The following is an 8,745-nucleotide window of genomic DNA, read 5'->3' as shown; positions in this document are numbered from 1 at the left end:
GAGCCCTGAAGATGATCTCAATAAAAGATCGAAACGTTGGCACGATAAAGAAAATGTTTTTCTGAAACCTACATCACACCCGACCGCATCTCACGATATCTGAATAACTATCGATTAACGGTCACTAATCTCTACCCATAGAAGAAAATATTTCATAATTTAAAATTTAAAAACCTAAAATGGGTAACTAAAATACAAATGTATGAAATTAGTTAAACCACAGTTCCATCAATTTAAAAAGTAAAAGTTAAAAGCCAACGCTGGCATTCAATGTGATGGATTATAGGAAGAGGAGGTCCCCGGCTCATCGTCGTTTAAGGCAATTTGGCAGGTTCTCAGCATGAGACAATTTTGAGATCGCTTGGGCAGTTGAGCTAAGATTGAAAGCATGGTTTGGAACTTTTGGAAGCGAAAACCGGTCAGTTCGTTGACAAATTTTAGTAATGATCAGGTCGTTGTGTATAGTGATGTTTGCGACGTAGTAACGAGCTTTGGCAATTTGTCTGAAAACTTTTGATTGGAAGGTTTGTATGCGTGGATATTGATTGGCTTGTCGTGTTACTCAGTGCGTCCAAAGAAGTCGCAATAATGTCTTGTATACAGTTAATTGAGTTTTGTCGGTCAAAATAGATTACAGTCATAAAATTATTCGTAGTTGTCCAAGTCTTCTGTTAAATTATTTCTTAAATTTTGGGTAGAGATAACGTCAGTCTGCGGTCCTGACGACCGGAAGGCTTCTTGGTGTTGTACAGGTGAGGGAAAGATTGTTTTTACAATGACACTGGTTATATTTTTCCTCATTCAGTCTTGTGTTTTCCAGGATTCGGGTTGGAAAATAGAATTGCGGTGTCGTCCACTTAGGTAGTAAAGATGGTGTTGGGATGAGTAGGAGAGTCAGCAGTATAAATAAATAAATACAAAGACTGCTCCCTTCTGCGACGCCGGCTAGTATTTGTCTGATATCTGAGTATTTGTTGCACCTCACTCTGAATCAGACTAGTACTAGGTAGCAAGTTCATACTTATCCATATGTACAGAAGTGAGCTTATGAACTCGATCTTATCCATTCATCGGCCGTAGTTAGACTCTAGGAGATGTAGGAAGCTTGTTATTGCCTTAACGTATGCAGTTTTAAACACAGACGCACTCACATTCTCATCCATTCTTAAATATATTTACTCAATTAGGGTGGTGGAGTACACAATATTCCTTCATGACCCTTTACATACGCGATATTACTAACCTACTACTAATTTAGGGTTGATTAGATACTCAATATTCCACCAGCTGCCCTCTCGGAGTACACATTCACTCTAATAAATACATAATATCTTAATACACAAAAATGGAAAAAGAAAACGAGATGTACCAAGTACTACAATAAAACGGCCCTATTCCATTTTGCTGGTCAAGCACAATTCTCATATCATGTGGCATGCCTACACACGGTCTAGCAACCTTTCTCTGTGGGTAGGTACACATTTGTCTTAAAAATTAATGTCAGTGCGCAAACTGGGCATGACCTATTCTTAGTGGAGTGAGTACGATTCATCTTCTTCGATTCAGATCCTTCAAGGGCCACCTATCGACCGTGCTCCTGAAATGCCAGAGCTTCTCTGCCGATCCAGCCCACCGAAGCTGTCACTTTTTTTAATCATGTGTTCTATGGTATTTTAGAGTTACAGGGCCAGATCGAGGTCGTTAAGTCCAGAAGTTAAGACAACTCGTCTTTAACCGCCTGGTTCACATTTCCATTACCCTTCACACTGTGCCCTCATACCCAGATAACAACCGTTTTTCCTGATACTCCAGTTCATGGGATATCACAAAAAAACACGATGGAAGGGTCTTACTATAGCTAGAACTTAGCTAGACAAAGGTATGGCGATGTATACAGCTTGGCTAACACGGTGAGATCGTTCCGGACGAGTATGGCAGGAAAGTCCCAGGTTGAAGTCGGCCGATTGCCTACCTCGAATATTGTTCCTATTGTCATCCCATCCCTTCCTAAGGCTTCGCCGAAGCTTATTTTCAAGGGTGGGAACGGGTTTTGTAGACATTTGTTCTGTCATCTAAGAATCCCTACCAAAAGCGGATATCCCGGTTTGGCAAGGAACCACACCGCATGCTCGGAGGTAAGCTGCTCTCTCCGAAGTTCAGGCGGCAGCTCATCCAGCCCGCAGTAAAAGGCTTGTTCTAAATGGGCCGGAGATCGTTCAAAGGTCCTGGTATTAGTTTATGGAGTTTATCCTAGCTCTCCAAGCGTGTTTCCGGGTTGAAGAATTGGCCATGCATCCAAAACTATAAGGTTGATCACAGCAACAATTACATTTTCAAGATCCCCCAACTGAAGTGACAAAATGTGCTTTCACGTCGTTAGTGCCAATGTGTGGCTGCCATCATAAGTTTTGGTTAAATATGAGGCCGAGGAAACACCCCGCCTTTAAGTAGACATTTTGTTCCCGAGTTACTCATCGTCAACAAGACAAGAGGATCTTTAACGTCCGCACCTGGCCTATTCGGCCTTATCGGACGTTTTGATTCTCAAGATGAGAGCTGACGCACTTCTGCATACGACGGAAGGTGTTACCGCCGCAGCATTGGTGTAGTGGTGTCCCGGCCCCTAAGGGTCAGTAGCCACGCTCTCCGCTTGTCCACTCCGAATGGTCGGGCCCGCATTGTGCGTCAGGTCGTACGCCGCACGCGAGGGGCTAACGGGCCGAAATACATCAGCCCGTCCCCCCCCTCGCGTACTCCCTAGATAGAGAAGGCGACTCTATCTCTCTTTAAGTAGACAGAGGTACGGAGGACAAAGGTCCTGCCCCAGCCTGCAAAAGTTGACACATCGGGTTTCTCTGGGTCTTCCAGCCACAAAGTTTATCGCCGACTCCGACCACTGCAACAACAGGTCCAACAACATGGAACAAAAGCCCCCGCTTCATATTATACAACATCATCATCATCACCGTTGCCAGGTCTTCACCCGAATGTTAAAAGCAGAAGGTAGAGGTCGTCGACGTACAGTAATCGTCTTAATATGGGGAATAACGAATGCTAATCTTAGGACATTACAAAAATATTTGTCAACCTCACGACTGGTGGAGGAAACTATATATCTTATCAATAGGATCTCTTTCAGGTTTGAGAACAAGGTAACCCTTATTTGGAGCACATACAGGACACCATGGCAATGAAGAGGCGGATGGCCTAGCCAAAGAAGGTTCTAATACTGCGTTTGTCGGGCCACAACCGGTATTACCTCACTCTATGAGCACAGCGAAAGAGAGTATTAATAACTGGGGCATGAAACAATTCCTTAGGGAGTGGAATTTATCCCCCGGTCACAGGCAATCGAAAGAGTTTGTTAAGGCGATCAAACCAGCAGAATCGAAATGGCTATTCTCTATCCCAAGGAAGGGAATTAGGAGGCTGATAGGTATTCTGACGGGCCACTGCCCACTGAGAAGACACCTCTTCGTAATGGGTATCCTACCAGATCCCTTTTGCCGTTTTTGCGAGATAAAAGAAGAAACGGCAAGGCACTACCTCGCAGAGTGTGGTAGGTATGCTAGGTCTAGATTTGAAACCTTTGAAGGAGAGGACATCACCAAATCACTCCCCGAGATTAAAAGGTCAAAAATCTTGGGGTTTGTGAACAGGTCCAAGAGGTTTATGCAGGACACGTGAGCCGACCAAGTCCCGGACCTTTTAGTCGGACGAGTCTACCCAGGCATTTAACCTCTTGGTCGCCCACCCTGCATAATATATATTATATATATGGCGATAACGAATTATATTAATATTGTTGTTAACAAACATGTGTCAAATATAGTGGGGTTATAAAGTAGTTAAAAATGTTCATTACAATTAATTTCGTACCTTAATAATGTATTATGGAATTTAATTTTAATATAATTATATTATTAATTCACTACTTTCGTGGTCCGCTTGACCAATTAATAACTGACAATTAATTAAGGTTTTTGATTGAGATGAAAAAAAAAACTCAAAAGGTGGGGTTGAGATGGGGAGTTGATGTCCGAGTGGATCGAGGTCACGATAGCTCAGGTGGTAGAGCAGCGGCGTATCTAGCCGAAGGTCGTGGGTTCGAATCCCTCTCGTGCCATTAACTTTTTTTCATCTCAACCAAAAACCTAATAACCAATAAAACTAATATAATTATTGACAATTAATTAATAATTATATTAGTTTTATTGGTTATTTCCGTGGTAAATTGTTATTACGGAAGTAGCCCCCCGAAGTAAATATATTTGTATTCAATCAAGCAATCCATAATAGTGTATTATCTTTTGTATATATTTTCCCTGTTTAATTTGAAAAAAGGTCCTTTAGCTTAAATTAAATGTCATCCGTAGCTCACCACCCTGTGATAGACAGTTTTCAAGTCTGAAATAATATTCCATTATTCAACGTCAGGGTTTAGATGTGATTACCGTACCATTTTTCATAATATTAACAATTCACTTTAAGTTTTTCTGGGTAACTTTTTAGTTAACAAATATACAAATGTGTAATATAATTTTAAAATTTTTTATAACAATTACAGTGTTATGGTAAAGAGACACGAAAATGTGAAAGCGATTGCATAACAAATAACATTTTATTAAGAGAAAAGTAAATAATGGCTTCATGTGTCATAATCAAATTTATTAGGATTGACTAGTTTCTCCAAGTCCTTTAAATCCCTGATAAGAATTGCAGGTATGCTTTCTGACTTTTTTACGAACACTTCTCCATTCACAACACCAACGCCTTGGTAATTTAGTTGTTTTACTACTTTCCTCGTCTCAAGGAGGATGTGCTGTTTGCTGAGAGAGAGGCTCTCCCTAATTATTATGAGAGAATCTTCTTTCTTGCCCAAATCTTTCGTGTTGAGGTTTTTCTTCTGTCTGTAGCATTTTAAGAACCCTTCTTTGTCAAATCGCCTCACAAAGGTCAATACAATATTGTGGCTGCCGTTTTTGCTCTGCCGGTTTATTCTATAGCAAGCGTCGATCATTTCGTCCCTCAGGGGAAAGTCGATGGCCGAACCGATCTGTTTCATGACGGTTAAAAGGTTCTCATTTTTTTTATCGTGAATCCCACAAATTTCCAGTGTGTTTCTCTTTAGGTTCTGCTCGGTCATGTCAAGCCTGTAGGCTAAAGTTTCGATTTCTTTGGCTAATTTTGCGTTTTTCATCTTAAGATCTCTAAGAGATTCAGATGCAGCCGAAGCGTCGTCTACTTTGACGATTGCCAGTTCCGAGTCCCCTTCTCTTAAACTTTTGCCAATATTGTTCACCATGGGGTCAGAATCGTTTTTCGAATCTTCCGTCTTGGTGTCACCCATCCCTTTTTCCTTGGCGGTACTCTTTCTTTTCGTCTCGTCCTTATTCAACACCTTCTGCTTCGTACAGGCTCTGCACCGCCATGGAACGCCTCTTTCTCTGTGAAGTTTCACCTCGTCGTTTGTCAATTTGGTGCACGACGAATGTGACACCCGCTTGCAGTCGCAGCAAGTGGTTGAAACGTCTGTATGGTCGACTTTCTTTTGACACTTTAAACATTCCATTTTTATTTCTTTAACTGGGAGGATCCTATCTACAAATTATGACCTTAAAAGAAAACTTTAACTTTTCTGCATTGAATTATTATGTTGAACATATGTTCACCTTTACTTGAATTGAAACGTTGACCATAGTCCATATGCTTATCCGTTCTTTAAAATGAAAATAAATTTTTGGCCAAAATCAAACATTTTTTTAGTACGATAGATAAAATTTTGATAAATGTGTGAAATAGAAATAAAAATTAATCTGTCCAAAGTGTTTATAGTTTAAAAAAATATTTGTTTACTATAAACGTATGTATATATACATAAATATTTACAGGGTGTTACAGGTTAAATGTCAATACTGCCATCCATGGTGGATTCACTAAATGAATCGTACGAGGTGCCTTATTGCATGTCGTCTTGTCTAAAGTCTTTTTTTTTACATAAAACGTAATTACTCAGCTTTAGTGTCATTAAAATAAAATACTAATATCACCTTTATGTCGCAAACTACATGACATTTTTCACAAGATTGAAAAATTCCCTTTTCCGAATACGCCGCTCAAAGAATAACAAATGGTAAAAACCATGTTTTTTTGGAAATATTGTGGCCCGTGCAATGACTTACATCAAAATTTTCGAGGTTCATCCTCCATCACCTTTACACCAACTATATATCTTACCTAATTGATGGTCGCTGGGGTACTCAATATTCCGCCATCATCTCTCTTACACTAAACATTCTCGCTAATAAATACATTCACAATTAACCCTCGCTAGGTAATAAAACTATTGGTACTATATGCAATAAAACAACCCTTTTCCTTCCAAAAAAGTCTCAAGCACGGTTCTCCTACTCGCAATATGAAGCAAAGGAATGTTCTCCCCAACTATGTGGGACACATCGAGCAACGTTTCTCTGCATCCCACATACACACGCGGGGATTGGGCCCAAAAGTAAGTGTCCGTGTGTCATCCTCGCAAAGCCTTTCCTTAATCGGATGATGATGACGGTTCTCCTACTCAGTACATTGCACAGTGTCAGACAAACTTAGGTAAGTCAAAGGTGAAGTCAAGGTAGAAACCTCATACTAACTGAGGTTCACTGTTGTTTTATAATGTGCCTGGATGTAAACAAAATAGGCTTTTATATTATTGTACAATACATATAATTTTGAGAAAGTACAAATATTTTAGTTCGTAAGATGAAGAGGATTGTGAAAAAATATGCTAGCAATTATGTTAATTATGATAATAATTTGATTATAACATGGATATTTTTTAAACAATATTATATATATTTTTAGCATCATTCTTGCCTGTAGTATATAAAAAATGATGAACGCCAAGAATCAAACATTCGCGGAGTGGGTGATTTTTTGTTGTGCTATCAGTGCTCGTTTTGCAAGGGAAACTTCTTCAAACGTGAATTTACCCGGGAAATTTCCATCCCTGTGACATCGCCCGTTGGTAAAGAGCTGTTTATGCTTATGTACGAAATTCCAGCCTAGCTGTATAGAAGAGAAAAAAAGTAACGTAAATATACCACCTCTGAATTGATCCGAAGGGCGAGTTGAGTTTCCGCCATGAAAACGAAGAGGGCTCACATTCCTACCCCTCGTCCGCACATCCCACGCATCACACCTCGAGATTAATGCCGTTTCACGTTCCCAGCGTTTGGAGTGGGTATTAAAACGTCCCAAAAATCCTCTTTTAGGGACGGGAAAAAAAAAGAATTTCTACTTTAGTAGACGGTGTCACGTATTTTCCTCTTTAATGAGAAAACGTCCTTAAGATGAAATATTTTATTAATAATCATAACAGAGAGTGGAAGCGTGCTGGGCCCATAACCCAGAGGTCCGTGGATCGAAACCACGCTCTGCTACCACTATTTATAGCGTTACTATTTGGACCTTCCCCGAGGGAGTGGATCTTTCCTAGTTTAGACAAATGAATGAATAATAAACAAAAGAATATTAAAAGAGAAACAATTCTTATATTGAGCAATTTACAAAAATTTGAAATTAAGGTCTAAGTTGGAATTAACAATTTTTTTTTTTTTTATTAAAGGAAACTGACTGATTATTATAATCTTATTTTAAATTAAAAAAAACAGAAGCAATTCTTACAAGACTAATTATTATTATGATTATCAATAAAATGAAATAAACAAGTTGCAATACCGACTTTGTGAAGTTTAAACAAACAAACAAAATTACTCTTCGTTGTAAACTAAATGATAAAAAAAAATCCCTTTTTTTTACGAAAAAACAAATTAAAATTTAAAAAAAAACTTGCGTCACGATTCTCGCTTGTGTAAGGACTTAAGGCGGCCTTAATAATTGCATTCCGATTCTCGCTTGATGTAAGGACTTAGGGCGGCCTTTATAATTGCAGTCCCGATTCTCGCTTGTGTGAAGATGGTTGATCCTTGCTGCTTTTTTACCCAAAAAGAAGGAATTGCCACGTCTCGTCTCTCGTTCAGCTCAAAACCAACAGGCCTCTTCTTGTTGAAGACCCCTTCCTCCTTCTTCTAGTCGCTTGTGGAAGGGCTTTGGGCGGCCCTTATGAATTGCACTGTCATAGATTAAAAGTTCAAAATGTCTTATGTATATTTATGTTTTGTAAATTTGATCTACATATTAGTGATATGGTTAAATTGTTCATTATCTACAAAATTTGTCGACATTATAAAACTGTTGTCCTGAGGTGAGAGCGTCGATTGGGATCGGCTCGAGGTTAACGGTTGAGTTTGACGTTGCATGTGGAGTTAAACAAGGTTTCTCACTCAGTCCGATTTCTTTTATTAATCGAGAAAAATCTGAACATTGGACCGCGATTTAGTCGGGCAGAAGTGATGGTACTTTACGCGGAGGACCTAGTCTTGATCGCAGAACAAGTAATACTATCCTCCTTCAGCATATTACATTTTTTTCTTTCTTCTCGGGAAAAAAATTAATAAAGCTTAAATAGTGGCGGGACGAACCGAGAAGAGAAGCGCGAGAAGCAGGAAGGAATACGCGGCCTGCAAGATCCTGATCGGGAGGGCACTGGTTCCGAGACTGAAAAAACAAAGGAAAAAAGCAAGGAGAGTCAGTTGGATATAGACGTGCCGAGGAAAAGGTGGTCTCCGCGAGGAAAAGAAAATATTGCTTTTTAAAAAGTGTATGTGTGTGTGTGGTTTGTGAACC

This window comes from Cimex lectularius, unplaced genomic scaffold (assembly GCF_000648675.2).
Source record: "Cimex lectularius strain Harlan isolate CLEC.00 unplaced genomic scaffold, Clec_2.1 scaffold273, whole genome shotgun sequence".
Taxonomy (NCBI): domain Eukaryota; kingdom Metazoa; phylum Arthropoda; class Insecta; order Hemiptera; family Cimicidae; genus Cimex; species Cimex lectularius.
This window is presented reverse-complemented; position numbering follows the sequence as displayed.